This window comes from Mytilus californianus, unplaced genomic scaffold, assembly GCF_021869535.1.
Source record: "Mytilus californianus isolate M0D057914Y unplaced genomic scaffold, xbMytCali1.0.p SCAF_5, whole genome shotgun sequence".
Classification (NCBI taxonomy): Eukaryota; Metazoa; Mollusca; class Bivalvia; order Mytilida; family Mytilidae; genus Mytilus; species Mytilus californianus.
The window spans coordinates 104,006,892-104,027,275 of NW_026262701.1; positions in this window are offsets into that span (position 1 = coordinate 104,006,892).

Here is a 20,384-nt window from a genome sequence, read left to right on the forward strand (position 1 = left end):
GGTAACAAGAAAAAGTTTTCTGATTTTTTTCATTATTTTATATTTTTGCAATACGACCTGATGTCATCAACTTGTTCAGAAAAATAAATTTCCCTTTTGAATCAAAATTATCATTTTCATTTACAGCACAAACTAGCTTCGTGCCGTGTTTACGTCTGTCATTTTGGAATGCTTCATATTCAAGAGCTACTTGAATAGCGTTATTAATACTTTTTGCTTTGGCCTGGAAAATAGCCCATTCCATATCAGCATCATTTAGGGAATCAATAAAACAATCGCATGCTAATTGTTCTTTAATCTCTATCGGAGGTGATGGATACGCTAATTTTACTAGACGTTTTATGTCTTGGCCTAACACAGGTATTTGTTCCGTGCGTCCGCGTATTTTATTTTTCATTTGCGCCCTTTACATTTCTGCTTGGTTTTCAGGTTGAAAACGAGACGCTAAGGCGGCTGTCAGTTGTATAAAATTGGTCCCCATCTCTGGTCTTAAATCGGTTAAAATACTTTGGGCGGTACCTCTTAAGCTAGTAGCTAGTTCTAAAGCTTTCTCTATGTCAGACCATTTGTTAATTGCTGCAATTAATTCAAACTGAACTAAATAGTCTTCCCAATTACTTTCACCATCATAAAGTGCTGGTTTCTTTTTGTAATATTTTGTATTTTGTAAGTTTAAATCATAATCACGCTCAAAATTTTGTTCATTGCTAATGCCAGCATAATTTGAATTACTGGTCATTTCATCAGTACGGTGTTCATGGTCGGTCCCGTTAACCCCCACTCTGAATCGTCCGCGGGACGTCAAAGGTAATGCCTTGTACGTTGCCCCCTGGTTATGGGGTACGTCCTGGTCCAAAGTCCTAGGTAATTCTCCTGCATCCCATCTACCCCGTCGGGCATCGGATTCACAAGACGTCGCGCTTCGTCTTGTATTCCCGGAGTCTCCCTCAGCAGTATCCATTGCTTTCTGACTCCAAAACTCATACCTAGACCCTCTGGCAGCATGGTCCAAAAGAGTCCTTGACTCTTCACCAAAATTCTGTTTTACCGTACGCACTGCATTTGTTTCCAAATGCACAACCGTTGCCCTATTTGAAACTTCCGGGTTTTTCGTAGGTCAATGGCCACTTTCCTTGATGGTGATAGATCCCCTGACAATGGCCTATTGTCAGCATGATGCATATCATCCTTTTCGTATCTATTCGTATTCTCTTGTGAGGGCCATTGATCTTGGTTCACTCTTATGCCAATCTCTGCGGTCGGCGTCAGATCATGGAATATTTCACCGGACCGAGATCGGGGGAGCACTGGTCTCCCCTGGGCAGTTAACCTAGGTGTTTCAAATTTATTTTCCGCGCTATCCATTTTACTTATTTTTGTTTATGCCTTATCTTGAATATAATTACACTTTTTGAAAGAATTTAAAAATGTAGGTACGTGCCTCCGCTGCCACCAATGTAACGAAAACCGAGCGATCGGGCCTTAGTGTTAAACTATAAATGTTTATCCCTTAGTGCGTTGCTATAAAAATGTGTTTTGTTAGAATGTACGAGTATATAAGAAATAACTGGTGACCCTTCTTTGGTAGCGTGGTACTCTGGTATTCTGAATACACATTGGTAAGGTTGGTTCCTCTGGTAAGGTGATAACTCGGATATAAAAGGGTAGATTGGACAATAGGTTTTTGTATGGTAACTCTCGATGTTTGTAAGAATAACAGACTCGTTAAATAAAAATCAACTTGTATTAACTTTAAGATGCATTAAATATCAACAATACATATAAATATTAAATAACTTAACAGTATTCTAGTCTAACAGATTAATTCTTTATTAACCTTCTATCGTGAATTAAAGAAAATGGATAGCGGAAAAATATACCCTGAAAGTTTACTAATTGTAGTTTGGTAATCGGCAAATGGTAAATCAAATTCAATGCCAAAAGATAAAGTTTCTCCCGAGAAGTTATTCTCTAAATGTAACTTGTAAAGGAATTAACAAACCCACATTATACGGACGTCGTCTCCTCGGACATTGTAATAGTGTTGGCTGTCTGGTTACTACTTGGTATGGTACATGGTATCTGTACGTATATCAAAATAGCTTGGAATTAGCGAGTGTTACTTGCCCAGGGTAAAATCGTGCTGAAGACTTATCTGTATTTTCCGCCGTATTTATACTTAGGTAAACCAATTTACCGAATTGGTTTACCGTTTACCATTTTGGTTTACCATTTACCATTTCGGAAAATACCTAAATTACCAAAACCGGAACTGACGTCATTGTACGACAATTGAAATAAACAATTCAGAAGTTTTCCGAATGTAAAAACATAGGCAAGAATAATAAAAAGTTTTAGAGTTAACAATGTTTAAACATAGTTATACAAGAAATATATAATAAGAAAAGTCAATTATCGGTAAGATTTAAACAACGTCATCACACAATTTTAGGGGAAACAAGTTCCATTTCAGGGGACCCACATTTTGTTACAGTACTACTTGGAACCCAGGAGCAACAGGACTTTGCGTCTCTGCTCAGGGAGTATGGGGATGTTTTCGCAGCCAGTGAGTTTGACTTGGGGAACTTTTCTGCCATTGAGCATTATATTGTCACAGGAGGACACCCTCCCATAAAGGAATGAATGAGAAGAACCCCTATCGGGTTTGCTCAGGCGGAGGAGCACCACTTAAAGAAAATGTTGGGGACAGGGTCATTCAGCCTTCGGGTTCTGAGTGGTGTTCTGCTCTTGTAATAGTAAGGAAAACGGACGGGGGAGTGAGGTGGTGCATTGATAACCGAGCCCTTAACTCAGCCTGTGTCAAAGATGTTGTCCCCTTGTCTTTAGTAAAGGAGTGCCTCGACACCCTGGCAGGGAATCAGTGATACTCCCAGCTGGACGCTAACTCAGCGTGTTGACAGGTAAAAATCAATAAGGAGGATAGTTCAAAGACCGCATTTATCTCAACATATGCCTTGTCTCGCATGTCCATGGGTGCCCCATGTGCAGAATTTAAGGTGGATGTCAATTTGGCTACCCTTCCTAGTGGAAGGTGCACTTACTGCTCCAAAGCACAGACACAATGGACCAAGTTCACCCTGGAGGTGGACGAGGTGATTACATTAGCATCCAATAGTTGGGGTGCGGAGGGTCGATCTGTAAATGAGATACGGGTTGCTTGCCGAGATACTGCTGATGAGGGCATTTGTATGTCCCGAGTGACAGTGGCCACTGTAGGTAGAGATTTGGTGTCAGTCCTTGACAACACAGACTGCTCAATCAGGGTTGTGCAGGAAGGACTAGGGGTGGTTTTAGGGAAATACTCAGTTGAACAGATCTGTGAAGTGCAGGGCAAGGACCCGAATTTAAGTGGTTATCTTACTGGTTGGGGGACAACAGTTGTCAGCCTGCCCAAGGGGACCTCTTTCGCAGTATACCCCATGCAAAATTTTATTGGACAATCAAGGAGCGCTTCAGTAGAGACGAAAGTGGGATGACAATGTACCATGCAAAAGATGGAGAGGAAAATAGGATATCATTGAGCTATGCCATGACATCAGCCGGACACCAGGGCATGACTAAAACTCAAGAAAGAGTAAAGCATTTTAACTACTAGTACTGGCATGGGCTAAAGAAAGACATCGAGGGCTATGTGGCGAGTTGCGCAGCATGTAACCAAAGCAAAAAACCGAACAAAACATCAAGGTGCCCAATGACAATGTTTCACGCGGGGGCCATTATGGAAAGGATTTACATAGACTTCGTAGAGCCTCTACCAAAGTCTGACAGGGCAAATGAGCATCTGAGTCAACATCTTTAATTAATTCTCCATAGGCGGTAATGGTAACGTTTTCCTCCGTTGCTCAGTCCATATCGTTTACTTGAATATGTATGTTAGGCTCATATCGAAGCTGATACATTTATACATGTCTGGTTAAATTTCGGGGTGGCAAGTTACTTGGGATTACTTTGTTTCACAAATTGCTGGACCCCGGAAGATGGTGAAAAAACTTGCTCTCCTCATGAAATAATCCCAAAATTCTGATCATAAAATTCAATAAAAAATTTGTCCTTTCTAATAATTTATTTAAGGTCAAATCTACATATTTCTTTTCTCATCACATCAGCTCTATAAAACAGTTCTTATTGTTCATTTATGTCCATTTTTAAAATCACAGCATCCATAATTGTATAGCGGACTAGTAATTTTTTTTAATTACGTCATCCGAGTTCCTCATCTCAAGGTCCATTAGGGATATTGACCCATATTAGATCAGCAAATGTTAGATTCCACTTATATTGCAGTATGAATTCTTTCGATACACCTTTTCGAACAATTCTGTGAAGTTTTTCCCCCCATCTGAAATAAAATAAGCTATTTTTTAATATTTTAAAGTAAGCATGCTTATTACTGTTCCTTGTATCTTTAAATGGAAAAAAAGCACAAAAACCATATGTTATCAATTCACAATTTAAACATTGATTATACCTTTCATAGCTGAAAGTGCCTTTCATAAACCTTTTTAACCTTACTGACTTTATACAAATCATCATGTTTAGATGATAAATCATGAAAATCTTGTGTGTTTTACTGTAAATCAGGTAAATTTCAGGATATTTTCACTCAGAAAATAATGTTTTTGATATTTGTTTCTTTCATTGAAGGAAAAAAAACATTTTTAGTATAGGATTAAACGCCTTTTTAAAGGAATTTATTGGTGTATAAACTCGACCAATTCACTCACAAACAAATAAAAGTTCGAAGGACTTTTATGATATGTTTGTGAGTGACTTGGTCCAGTTTATACACCAATAAATTCCTTTAAAAATGCGTTTAATCCTTATAATTCTTTAAAATTGGAGATAAGGAATTTATTTTTCCACACTCGTAACCTCTATCACATGTAAATTGTATATTTGAGTCATTGAATTGGCCTGACGCATGAATATATTTGTTGTTTAAAGCATAAATATGTACTCCATGAAATTTGCTATCTGATAAAAAATAAACTACAAAAACTCTTATTATCATTCAAATGAATGTTTTGTGTTTATCATTTAGTAAGACAATTAACGCGAAGTGAAAATAATTCTTTTTAACGTCGAGCCCGATTGTGTTATTATCGCCGCCATCTTGTTTACATTGGTTACAAAAAGAAGTTCGGTCAACGTCGTCTATCGAAAAATAAACAACGTCAAGAACAACTACCGGAAGTCATCTCGACCAATCATATCAACGTATTCCCTAATTTGCAAATCATATAAGAATTATTTTTGTACAAATCATAAAATCATTCACAGACCTTTCTAAAACAGGTTTTAGTTTTAAAATACATCAAGTAATAACCATTTTAGAGTTCTTTTTGTGTGAGTGTTTAAATAGGGAAAAATGGTGCTTTTTTTGGTGAAGATAACATTGTGACGTCATCGTTTTTGTGACGTCATGTCTTTATGATGTCATAATTTAGAATTATACAAACATAACAGAGTGTATATTTTTTGAAAAATGAAAGAGAAAAGAAAAAGAAACCAATATAAGGTTGGTAACCAAGCACATTTATTGCTTTTTGAATCCTTAGCAACAGATCAAGGTTGTGGTGTTATTAATGGTGTTGCTCCATCTTCAGCTCCATCTACGCAGGTTTTAAAAAATTCATCTGTGCAAGTTTCACCTGCAACACCTTAACTTGAATTTTCTTATTCCACTACAGATTTGACACCTAAAACCACCACGGAATCTGTCTGGTTACCCCCGCCTTACAGAAAAGGAATTTAAGTTGTACTCAAAAGAGAGTTACGATAAAAAATCTTATGTAGCCCCACAAACTGAAAAATGCGCTACTACGGTCAAACTACTAAGACCCCAAAAAATGTCTGATGATTATCTAGATGAATATCTAGAGGAGAAAAGTACTGAAAATAAAACAGTAGATAGAGATCTTAACATTTTAATGATCAATAATCTTATAATTTGTCATTTAAATAAAAGTCCAAAGTGTGATGTTCCACATTTTGAACTGGTACAAGAGACTCAATGGGGTCTTGGTTGGATTTGGGAAATGAAGTGTATAAAGTGTAAATTTATTTCAGAAAAAAATTAACTGTTTAGAGAAATTAACACAGGACGTCCTGGCCGCAAGAGTGCTACAATTAACTATCGGTTTCAGACCTGCGTGATTAACTGTAATATTGGTAATGATAGCGCGCGACTACTTTTGACTAGTTCATGTGTTCCTCCTATGTCAAAAGGAACAATGCAGAGAATAACAAATAAGGTTTGTGACAAGGTTGTAAAAATTTGCTGAAAATGAAACCGAACAAGTGGTTGAGAATTTCAGAAGGAGAAATCAAACCTTAGGGTTAAATAAAAGTAGTCCTGTAAAATTACAAATGGATGGTACCTATCAGAGTGTGCATATAAAAAGTAGGCATAAAATGGGATAAAATGCATCACAAGCAATTGGTATTGCCTGTGAAAAGGTAACCGACAATCATGAAATCAATTGGTTTTCACTATATAAACAAACTATGCTGGGTTGGTGCATGGTTACGCGGTAAAGGTTATGATGTTGAATGTCCTAATCATGAGTACTGCACAGCAAATACTAATAGGTATGATCCTTTGAGTGAGAAGGATCTTGGGTATGAAATAGGTAAAAAAAATGGCCAAACTTGATTTACTTGTGAACTATTGTACTACTGATGGGGATGCAAAAAGTGTACAAGGTTTACAAAAAGCAATGCAAGAAATATTTGACCCTTTATGGTCAGTAAATAGACTTGCAGATACTATACACAGTGGTCAAAGTCAGTTCCGTGAAGTACTCAGAGCAAAATTTAGTTTGTTCCCTGGAGCTACTAAGGCCCAAAGGATTTATATTAAAATAGCGTTTGCCAATGATTTAAAATTACGGTCACACGGTATAATGAAATCATTATTTGCCAAATATAATGGTGACCGACAACAAATTTCAAAATGTTTGCCCCGTATTGCTAAGTCTGTCGTGAATTGTTATAGTGGTAATTGCAGTGATACATGTAGATGGAGCACAACACTACGTAATGGTGGTATAAAAACTAGGTGGTGGAAAAAATCTATTAACCTTAGCAGTCATGGTTTACAAAATGGGTCTTTGAAACCAAACAAGACAGACAAATTATTAATAGAATCATTGTTAGAAATGAAACTTTCTCAGACCGTATTAAATCAGATGCAATTTTTCAGCAATACTAATAATTGTGAGTCCGTCAATAGAACAATTTCTACATACCTACCTAAAAATAAGAATTTTTCACGCAATGCCATAGGCCGTGCATCTGCAGCAGTCTTGAAAGTCAATAATAAAAGGGATGTTGCATTGGCTAAGACTCTGAAAGCTGTAGGCTGTGGTCTAGGTAAAAAGTCTTGTGCTGTAGTGGCTCTGAAAAAAATATGTAAACATGAAATATATGATTGTGCATATCAAAAAAGTTTACGAGTCAAATTAAACAGGTTAAAGGCTCGCAAAAAAAAAACAGGCTATCAATTTCTTGTTAAACAAAAGAGTGCGAAAAAGGCTAAGCGGATATAAGAAAAATCAGTTAGAACCTAAGCTATGTCAGAATGCAAGTCCTCAAGAATTCGTTCCACAGCCAGGTTGTAGTTTTTGGCCAGATTAACATTTGTATTAAAGGTTACTCTATTTGCTTTTTTCAGCCTATTAGGAAGCTACTGCATATTTAGTTATTTGTTTATTTACAGAGAATACTAAATATCTTATCATATATTAAAACAAACACTTTTTCAGGAACGTATGAGCATGTTTTAAGTTAGTTGTGTTTTTTAAATTAAAAAGTTTGTTTCATTTTAAGTTTGTTTTGGAAATGGGATAATGGTCCAAGACACTGAAATAAACTTTGTATCAGACAAAAAGACCACTTCATATCTCCCAATGCATGCGTGCATCTATCCACAGTACATGCATTCATAGGAAAAGACATACAATGACATAAAATAAAATTTTAAACAAAATAAAACCATGTAAAATGAATATTACAACATTTACAGTTTGACTTTGTAACTTGATGTCATATTTGCAATTATTTTCATTCTGTTATTCTTTATTTAATTGTTGTTGTCTTATTTTAATAATTACTGTTTTTTGTTCATTTATTTGTCTCTCTGTTTCACTTTCATTTAGTTCTTTAAGCATGTTTACTTCCTTTGATTGAATGTCCCAATTTTCTGACACAGTGAATGAAACCATCAAGAGTTACTCCCCTTGCACTGTAAATAATAGTAAAGACTGGTCAAAACAACACATAAATGTTTGTCCGTGAGCTTATAATCTTGCATAAACACGGTGCCATGTTTGTTTCAGTGTCTTGGAGGTATGAGGGTGGGCTTTTCTCCCATTTTCATTTTTTACTTGTGTTAAAAACTCGTATTTTCTGAAATGATTAATGTGGAGGTAAAATGTGCAAGGCATGTATACTTCCACGTAAATTTCTTTTATATAAAATCATAACAACAGTTTTAGATTCAGCATGCAGTTAGTATAGTTTGTGCCATGCACAATATGTGTGGTGCATTGGTGTGAAGCTACACATATTTTTCTTTCATTGTTAATTTCCCGAGGTTCTAAAACAATATGGTCTGCATTCCCACACAATGCATTGTGACAAAGGTGTGAAGCATCTAATTTTTTGTCTAAATCAGTTGATTTCAACTGCAAACTTTTTGCTAAACGTGCAACATTAATTTTTGTTCGTTTGGCATTTGAGTATGTAACATTGATCATCCCTAAAATATAATTATTTCTCCTCTGAGTGGCCCCAGTCCAAATAATGCATGTCACATTTTCTGTCTCTTCACTGTTTAAAAGCATAAAATTTGTATATGTTTGATTAAAATCAAAATCATTGGAAGCCATTTTGTATTGTTTTTAATTAAATAGCACTAAAAGGGTGTAACTGACCTTGATTTCAGCAGCTATCATCCTAAATTGTGATCATTGAACCATGAAATACTCTCTCACCTTTAAAATTAAATTTCACAATTTGGGTCAAAATCTTTTATTAATTCTCCATAGGCGGTAATGGTAACGTTTTCCTCCGTTGCTCAGTCCATATCGTTTACTTGAATACGTATGGTGGCTCATATCGAAGCTGATACATTTATACATGTCTGGTTAAATTTTCGGGGTGGCAAGTGAGATTACTTTTTTAACAAATTGCTGGACCCCGGAAGATGGTGAAAAATGTCACTCTCCTCGTGAAATAATCCCAAAATTCTGATCATAAAATTCAATAAAAAATTTGTCCTTTCTAATAATTTATTTAAGGTGAAATCTACATATTTCTTTTCTCATCACATCAGCTCTATAAAACAGTTCTTATTGTTCATTTATGTCCATTTTGAAATCACAGCATCCACAATTGTACGGCGGACTAATTTTGTTTTTAATTACGTCATCTGAGTTCCTCATCTCAAGGTCCATTAGGGATATTGACCCATCTGCTCATAATCGTAGATTAGTTTAGTAAGTGGGTCGAATGTACCTTACTCCCTTCCCAGACGGCCGAAGTTACGGCAATGGCTTTCATTAATGAATTCTTCTGTGGATTTGGATATACCTATGAAATATTTACAGACCGTAATTACGAAAGTCTTCTCTTCCAATCAGTATACACATACACAAAGCTCGTACTACCCCATATCGCCCTTCTTCGAATGTGCAGGTGGAGATATTCAACTGCACCTTCCTAGCTTCAATCAGGTGTTTTGAGGGTACAAATCAAAAGACTTGGGACCTGCACATTCCTCAATTAACGGGGATAATCAGGGCATCAGTGAATAGATCTACTGGGTTTACCCAAATCGCCTTATGTTGGGCAGGGAGATAAATCTCCAAGTAGGACTAATGTTTAGGCCCCCAAAACAGGGGCAACCCTCAGACCTTGCAGGGTATGTAGTTGACTTAGAAGAGGCCTTGAGGTCCGCCCATGAAATTGCAAGGGCAAATCTCAAAACGTCCCAGCTCAGGGCAAAGCAGGCCTATGACCTTAGGGTAGTTGCTCGTCAATACAAGGTTGGGAATGTAGCCTATAAGTTGGACACCGCATCAATTCCAATTGCAAGCAAATGCAAAAAACTTAGCCCAATGTGGAGGAGCCAGGGTTATCCTTAAACGGATATCTCCTTACTTGTACAAGGTTAAAATGAAGAAAGTGCTCACCACAGTTAATCACGACCGCCTTAAGCAGTGTACAGATAGGGAACTGCCACCATGGGTGCCACGTACCCTGCCTGAATTCGAGGGGGAACAGCAAGCCCCAGTGCATGCACCAGAGGCCGAGGTTTCTGAGGAAGAGAAAGGGCTGCACAGTGGTTCGCCAGATGGTAGAGGGGAAGGACAGGACAGCCCAGGCCATGTAGATGAAGGCCACCACAGCGAGGGGGAGAAAGGGCTGCCCAGTTGTTCTCCAGATGGTAGAGGGGGAAAGCCAGGACAGCCAAGGCCACGACAGTGAAGAGCGAGAAGCCAGTCCGAAGAGAGGCTGAGCAGATGCGGTCGAAAGAGGTAATTACTCCCAATTGACGACACCGTTGAGTGGCCTCCTTTGTTTTTGGGTTGCCTTCCCTTGAGGAAGAGGCTGAATTCCAAGAGGGGAATAACCCACATATAGGGACTCCAGTCCTCCCCACAGAGGCTGAGGGGGCACCGGCAAAGGAAGAGGAGTTGTTAGGAGCAGAGGGTGGGCCCCCTAGGTTCAGGGGAAGCAGCTGGGTCAATATCCCTAATGCGCCTCGAAATGAGGAACTCAAAAGTTCTGTGTAAACAAAAAATCTCTGTGTAGTGATATTGGACATGTTTCTATTTTTTACAAATGACTGAGCTTAACCATTTGTGGTGATTGGAAAAGTAGAGGAACATAGAATAAATGTGTAAAAACTATGGAGCTATTAAATGTGTTCAAAGTATTAAATTTTCAAAGAACTTATTGTGTTAAAAAAGGGATTTTTTACCACGAGGAGCCGCATCACGAAAGGATGTTCGGGGTATGCTAATTTACGGAAAAAGTAATCTCACTTCGTACCCCGAAAATTTAACCACATATGTGAAAATGTCACAGCTTCGAAACGAGCTATCATACATATCCAAGTTGACGATATGGACAGAGCTACAGAAAAAAACGTTACCATTACCGCCTATGGAAAATCAATTAAAGATATTGACCCAAATTACAAGAAGATTTTCAGCAGTTTTCAGACTGATTTATGGATGATTGCACCTTGTACACCAGAGAAAATTGTGAAAATAACGGTTAGTAGTCTTTTATTTATACCTAGTTATCCCAGCTGGTTTTAGATAAACATTATCGATAAAGATCAGAAAAAATGTTCGCTTTTGAAATGCATTACTAGCACGGGGCTGAACACTTCTTTTAGGCACAATCATAACTTTGTTTACCCCGAGAGATCCGAAAAGCAATTGTTATTTACTTGAAAAAGGCACGAACTGCTTATGGAAACATTTAATATTATTAAATTGTAAGTAAACATGACACAATACAGTCTTTGTTATGTAATTATCATTCAAGTCTACAGGAATAACTGATAATCAAGGGAAATAACACACTTCAGTCTTCATACGAGTAAAGTGAGATACATCATCACATGTGCTTTTAACCAATAATTTGACGTCTGGTCATTAGAAATTATATGCAAATAAACAGACAAACATGTATTAAGAAAATCATTAACTATTATATTTTAATGCATACTAGCAAATCACAAGATATTGTCTTTTCTCAGTGAAAAAGGGGGAGGGTCAAACCTTTTGAAAACAACAGTACTAGTGCTGCACCTATTCAACTATTAAGCTACTACTCATTGCACCTAATATAAAAGGTTTAAATGAAGGTTGATAAGCCACAAGGGAGAAGCCTTTCTCTTTCTTTGTGTTAAAACTTTCAAAAATTTGATTTTTTCTCTCTCAATAATACTTGTATATTTAAATCAAATGACAACACAGACTGAGTAAATTTTTTGTCTTATTTCAGTTCCAGACATATCATTACTATTTAACCTGAGACGGCAAACTAGAGGTTTTAAAAAGTTCTGAATAACTGCTAAGCATTTTGTTTTATTAGGCAAGCTCTAAATTGTTTATTTATGGTATTTATGCAATTGAAATTACAGTCGGTTTGTTAAAAATATGCTGATATGAAACTGTTGCTATGGTCTTGATATTATATACAAATGCTTAATTACTGATCTTTTCGACTCCATTTTTCGAGTTAAACCTTGCGGTAACTGTTCCTCATGTAACACTGCAAACTATAGTTAGCATTATTTTGATCTGTCGTTATTTAATGACGCCATATTACCTGTGATGTCACAATGTTTCCTTTAAAACCTCATGTGCATTTTTCTCACTGATAAAGGGTTTTCACTGAAATACACGTAAAAGACTTTTTTTTCAAATAGAATTATGTGAAAAGACAAGTTTTGACAATTTGCACTTCATTGCACTCTAATTATATGATAAAAATGACATTCACAGTAGTTTAGAGTGGTTTCTACAGTATAAAATACCAGATTTCCACTGGTAAAAATAATTAAGTATTTTGGTGTTTTTTTTATGAGATCTACATTTTTGCATAATTTCTCAGTCAAAATGCACTTTTAGGAACCAGAAAATTTTATTGAATGCTTTAACAGGGTCTGTGTATTGTAATTTAAGGTTATCATCAGATGTTTTGTCCAGGTTTTGACTAGTGAAGGTATACTGGAAGAAATTAATTATACATACGCATTGTATTCAAAATAAATAAATATAGCGATAAAAGTGTCATTGCCTTATAGTGCTGAAACAACTTTATTTTTTTTCAGAAATGAACAAAAATACACAGATTTATTCAGAAAGTCATACCGATGAAGATCACACAAAAATATTTGGAAAAATCAGAACTACGGATTTCAATATGGGTCAATATCCCTAATGCGCCTCGAAATGAGGAACTCAAAAGTTGTGTGTAAACAAAAAATCTCTGTGTAGTGATATTGGACATGTTTCTATTTTTTACAAATGACTGAGCTTAACCATTTGTGATGATTAGAAAAGTAGAGGAACATAGAATAAATGTGTAAAAACTATGGAGCTATTAAATGTGTTCAAAGTATTAAATTTTCAAAGAACTTATTGTGTTAAAAAAGGGATTGTTTACCACAAGGAGCCGCATCACGAAAGGATGTTCGGGGTATGCTAATTTACGGAAAAAGTGATCTCACTTCGTACACCAAAAATTTAACCACATATGTGAAAATGTCACAGCTTCGAAACGAGCTATTATACATATCCAAGTTGACGATATGGACAGAGCTACAGAAAAAAACGTTACCATTACCGCCTATGGAAAAACAATTAAAGATATTGACCCAGTTCGGGGCGCCCACTGTTGGATAGGGACCCAGTGGAGGAAGAGGCCGCTGTCCCGTTGGCAGGGGGCACTCCTGTAGACACTCCATCTGCTCGGATTGCCTACAGCGCGCCTCCACTAGGTAAAGGGCGACAGGGAGATACGCCCAGAGTGACGACCCAGCAGCGGAAGGAGAGAGGGGAGAGGCAGAAGTCCCACCTCATTGTTGAGGCGGGACGTTTAGCCAGTGGGAGCTGCCCACTAAGGAGGGATTTAGCAAATTGGGTGCAAAGGCAACCACCACCAATAGCTCCACCAAATTGGGAGAGGTGCCCACCACCGCCAGCAACTCCACCAGCAGAGGAAGACAGACGTCCACAAAAGCGGCCGCAGCAGATGGGACAGTTGGTACAGCCGGCTGGGAATGTAGGAGGTAGAAGCATCCCTACATTCCAGGAAAGCCCAATCCCGGGGTGCCCCATCAGGGCCCTTGATTTTCAGTCACATGTCATGTCTGATCATGTAGCTGAGGTCTTTAGGGGTTCTGGGTTCACCGGCAATGCCATAACTCCTATCCAAATGTCAATGCTCTAGGCATTAGAGGCCACTTGGAAGCTAACATGAGCTTCCATCTGAGCATGGTGGAAGTATGTGTCGAGGCGGGGCTACCAGTCCCAGAAGGTTTTATCATCGCCCCAATAAACTAACCTCGGGCAATTATAGACTGGAGGGTTCAGGTTGCCATCATGAGGGAGCTTGGGGACAGGGCCCAAGCTTTCAATGCTATGTATCAACTGGGAGGACTCATGGCTACCACATTGTCCTCCGCAGTCAGAAAAGGCTTGGAATCACAAGGATTTCCATCTGACTCTCAATTTTGGGATACAGCCTATGGAGACTTTTGATTCCCATTTCCACCTGGACCGGGGGTTAAGCATGTGGAGGATGAGTGGACGAATGGACGAATGGACCGGTTAAGGTTCGTCGAGAGGAGCCTCCACACCCCACCCCTAGGGACCCAGTAACCCTAGTTGGTGGGGTGATGGTCTTTTGTAATCCGGGGAGCTGACCAGACGTTAGGCAGGTCAGGGATGCTCCAAGAGACCTCTCATTGACCGCTATGGGCATTCACCCCAAGAAGGCCAAGCAATTAGATGACAGCATCTTTGGGCAAATGGAGATGTTGGTCATGATTCCGGGGGTGGGTGCAATAGGAGAGGTTGGGGAAGACATGAGCCAGAAGGATCCCCCCTCTCAAGACAGCTCGGCACTCTCAGGTGGGTCCTATCCCTATGTAGGGTAAGGCCTGAGGTTCCCCTTATCCTCCATGTAAGGGGAGCCCCAAACGACCAGTATGGCCAGGGGGCTCACAGGCAATGCTTTGCCACACTGAATGATAGGGTGAGCCCTAGGCAAAAGATTCACCTTCACTGTTTTTCTGGGGGGGGGGTGCAGGAAGCCAGGCTGTGGAGGGAAGCACTAAGTTTCAATCAGGAGCAGGGAACAATGGTGTCGTCCCTACCACTTGAATCAATTTTGATCGAAAGTGATGCACCCTATTTTAAACCATCATGGGTGTCCAACCTTGGTCATGGACACCCACATTACATAGGGGAGGTAGCTAGAGGACTCCTAGCATTCCGTACAGGGGATGATCTTGCTACTTTGCTGGCGGCCACCACCAGCAATGCCCGGGTCCTGTACGGGATCTAGGCAGAAATGGGTAGAGAAGACAGACTAATTACAGTGTAAATAAATGTATATAGCTAGGGGAAGTCCAGAGAGGACAGCGACCCAAATTTGGTTTTGAAATTTAAAAGGAATGGACATTGTTTTAATTTTTTTGTGTAATATAAACGGTACCGCATGATTCAGGGTGCATCACTGAGTGGTTGAAAGGGGGAGTCGTTGCTAGTAGAGGTAAGGGGCTGGCTGTACTTTGGGTCCACTCAAATTAAGTGGCCCCAACCAAATTTTAAAACAAATACTCTGCAGTGCTTTTATTTAGGCTGAAGCCCACTTAGAGAAGGGGCACCCCACAAAACTTTACCAATTTTTTACAATTTTGGACCATTAGGCAAACAGGGAATAAAAATTCAAAACCAACTCTAAAAATACAAAGCCGGGAGAGTGTGGTATTCCTCGTTGGTATTTAGCCAGACCCTACCAGACATGGGCAGCGATCCCATAATGCTCTCTCTCTCTCTCTCTCTCTCTCCGGTTAGCTGACATCACGAATAGTATTATCAACTAGCCTGACAGAAATCTAACAGCATCCTATCAAGTCTGGGATCAGAGAACTTTGTAAGTTGCTTTAAACATATCGGCAGTCACAACACTATTAAAGAATTTTTTTTTAAACAATTAAAGAGATGACTGATGCTTTTTGCAATGTATTTCTTGATAAAATTACATTATAAATCACATTTCAAATTTCTTCAGTACACAAAAATGATAAAGGTGAGGTGTTAGACTGGTTTTTTGCATACATTGTGCATGCAAACCTAAATGTTCTCCATTGAAGCATTTAAGAATTGAATGCTTCATTTTGTCAGTTTATCAAAAAGAAACATTCAATTCTTATAATTACATTTATATGCTACGAACCTATGAAATTACAAGTTATATCGATATTTTCGTTTGTCTTCATTTTAGTGATTTTAATACTGGAAGTACGTGCAGTCATGAATGTGAATTTTATTGAAAAATACAATTTGATTTTGGAAAGCCTAGCAAATGCTCTCAGTCAATCATCAGCTCACTTGGCCCTTTTAGCCAGGTGAACTAAAAAAGGTGAAATTTTACATTTAAGGGCAACAACTCATATAAGAAGTTATCTGAAATTTTTTACCTAAATAAACAAAAGATAAAGCTCAACATTCTGAACATTTCTGGTCCTGTTAGATTTTCTCTTTTAATAGAGGTTTTAAAAAAACTAGACAAAACTTGCAAGTCACTCCTACTTTTTAATTTTAGCCATGTCGGCAATCTTGTTTGGCAGGAGGAGTCATTGGACACATTTGTAAAACTTAATATCTTAATGATGATTGTGGCCAAGTTTGGTTGAATTTGGCCCAGTGGCTTCAGAATAGAAGATTTTTGTAAAAGTAAACGGACGACGACGACGCACGACGACGTCGGACGCCAAGTGATAGGCTAAAAAATGAGTTAATGATTATTTTATATATCTATAAATTTATGTGTTAGTGAAAAAAATATATAGATATATCTTAAAATCTATCCGTATATAAATATTTGAATTTGATTTCAATGATAATACAGCAGTGGCCAATACTGCCGATCAATTTTAGTTGTTACAGCCATTTTCAATAAATGAATATAGTAACTTTATATTATTTTATTCGATCACTTTGTATTGTACTCTTCATTGCACTGCACAGCTAACTTGATGATGCCTGTAAAAAGAAAACAAGCTTTAATTACATATATAAAAAAATCATTTTAATAATCTACGAGACAAGTATTTCAAATGAATAATGAAATGAAACTCATAACTAAATAATTTTTAGAAAGACTGCTTTTTTTTTAAATAAATAAAAAATTAATAAGCACATAGAAAACTGAAATCATTATTATTTTATCAGAAATTAAGACTATCTGAATATTTCCACACCTTTTAAATTAGATCCAAGATTAACAAAAGAATCCAAGCTTGGGCAAACATTAAAAAACAAAAGTAGTTAGACAGCAAACAAACTCATATTTGAGATATTATGTGTTCTCGTTAATAAGTCAGACTTGTATGATAAAAACTGTCTGTAAAATATCTTCATGTCTACATCAAACGTTCATTAACATTTTTAAAGACATTACCCTGTATGTAAATGATGTCGGTACTTTGCTTTATTGTGATAAATTTAAATGAATGTTATTAACCTACTTAGGCTACAATATGGGACTACCAATCAAAGAATCATTATTGTAAAGGCTGTACATTATCGTTGAATTACTGGACCAAGAATTAAACTCATATTGAGATGAGAACTTCATATCAATAGAGACGTATGGACTTGCTGATACAAAAACAAAACTAGGTCTTAACGGTTCAGTGTATTGTGCTTTAGGAAATTAGTTTGATGCATTTACTTCGAACTACTGTATCACTAGCCAGTCAACTTCGAATCCCGCACGCGGCAGGTGCCCTCGACTCCAATCTTAATTGACTAGGATTGTCAGTTTTCCTACCGAAGGTCGGTGGTTTTCTCCGGGCACTCCGGCTTCCTCCACCAATAAAAACTGACCGCCACGAAATAGCACAAAAGTGTTGAAAGTGGCGTTAAACACCAATCAATCAAATCAAATCAAATCATGCATTTACTAATTAAGTGTAAAAGTGTGAACAGACTGAGAGTGTCATAAGTTTACGTATACACTCTGTGTCTAAACTACCCCGGCAAAAAATGTCTGGACTCGATGGTATCTAATATCCGGCACGGTGACGGAACATCAATAGACAGAGAAAAGGTAGTTTTCTGTTTATTTATTTGTTATCTTTATGATATCGAAGAATATATATACATATATAACTATTTTCTATTGTGAGATGTAATATTTTCTACAACCGTTCTAGATTTACGGAGAAATAAGTAAAAATGCACGTCAAAATGACGAATTGGATGAACCTTGCCTCGAATTTGTTTAATTTCTCGTTAAATTGTTCACATGGTACGGAAAGAAAGATATTGACATGGAGATTGCAAAACTAGTCACTTTGAGCACCTCAATACTTGTATTTCTGCGTATGGAACGAAAGAAATGGGTCATGTCAAAATGGAAGCACCCGGTTTCGTCAATGTTGTTTACTACACAATGACCCGGTTTTGTCTATGTATAGAACCCGGTTTTGTTTATTTTGTGAAAAGCAACGTTAACACTGGTACCCTGAAACAAAAAATAAATTTACAAATGGCTGATCATATGGGTTTTCAAACCAGATACCTCAATAAAGCCTGTGGCAAAGTTTAATTAAATTCAAGTTGTTAAAGAGGAGAAGATTTTTGTAAGATAATTGGCAAAAACGCAAAGAAATGGTAAACATCGTAATTAAAGGTCAATAATTCTTACAAGGATATCGACCAAGTCGACTTATTCGTATAGATTGTCTTGCTGATCATTTTTGCTATATAACTTTTATATATTTTAAGATAATAGACAGAAATGGAAAAAAAGAAGAAATTTGTCATTCAAGGACATTGACTTCTATAAGAATTCGTGTGAGAGTTTTGATGTATATGGACAAAAGGTAGAGCTCAACATTGTGAACATATCTGCCCCTGTTAAATTTTCTCTATATATAGCTGTTTTACAAAAATAATAGACAAAACTTGCATCCCCCTATGTTCTATTTTAAGCCATGCCGGCCACCTTTGTTGACAAGCGGGGTAAAAAAAAATGTCTAGCAATTCATAATTAAGGCTTACATGAACGAGATAAACTAATCATACATGGCAAAACAACTTCAATTGCGTTTTTTTTTAACAAAAATAAATACTACGTATTATTTATACAAGAGTGACTGTACGCACTGACATGTCGCGACTGCTGGAATGATCGTTATTGAATTTATTTTGAAGGTCTGTAAGATAAATAATTTAATAAAAGTATCACATAAAATTAACATGATTCATGGAACCATAAAAAAAAGTCAAGATCTGATGAAACCTGCCAGACGGACATGAACACATTACAATCATTAAAACAAAAAAAAAAAAAAAAAAAACAAACTTAACATTTACCAATAAATCAAGAAAATAAGTTCAAGGTCAAATACATAGCCATTTGCGCCATACGAGCAAATATAGTTGACCTATTACTTATGATATTAGAGATACGGACTTGAACACGAAATGTCAACCTTGTTCATAGATATCAGCCATTATCAGCTATTCATTTTGTTAGGAAATTGCTGAACCATGAAAATGAGGTCAAGGGCAATGGACATATGACAGATGGAAACATCGTTACATAAAAGATCTGTGTGCGAGGTATGTTGCAGTCAGGCCTTCTAACTTCTGACAAATAAAGCTTCATACAAATAGTCCAAGCATCCCTTGTTCACGCATTCCGACAATTCCAAAATATCAAATGAATGTGAAGTTTTAGAATAAACATGATAATCCTACTCACATACATCCAATTTCGCGGGTGTCCCTGCTTTCTTATTTCTTATAAGATTTTAAGTTGGTCTACGATTTAGTTATATAACATCAGTGGCGAATCCAGGCGGCGTGTAGGTCGCACGCCCCCACCCCCACCTTTGACGGCCCAACAAATATTTTTAAATCTTTTTTTTTACGATTTTTTTTAGCATAAATTCGTCCAAAACATTGTTCGCTTCGCTACGCTTTGCGGTATGTAAGCTGTTTGAATTATGCCTACTTTGAAAAAACCTGAATCCGTCCCTATATATTGTCAATGTACGATAATCATTACACAATGGAGAGATAACAGAACCGTTTATTTATACAACTATTAATAAAATAATCATTATTGCATTTTCTCGATGGCCTGAGACTATTATTCTAATTTATACTTAGTATTATAGTTACAATTGGGGATAACTAGATTTGATTTTTAATGCATGATTATTGTAATCCTTTTCTCACCATAAACATTCATTTTCTATGGCGATTCTGCATGCATATATTATACATTTGTCTGATTATTATGCCTTATAATGAGCATTTAGCCTTTAGAAGATTTATTTTAAACGATCGTAGGAAAGATGACACCCCTAGATTACTTATAAAGATAACCACCCTGTTGTGCAAGAAAATCACATATCAAATGTGCGTCCTTCAATTTTTAAGACCATAAACTCTAATTTTTAAGTTTAAACACTCAAATTTACATAATTCATATATAAAAAAAAAAAAAAGTATAGAGAGCTTAAACCTCAACTTGCGGTTTAACCTTCATTTCTATCTATTTCGCAGTAAGAGTATTTTTTTTAAATGCAA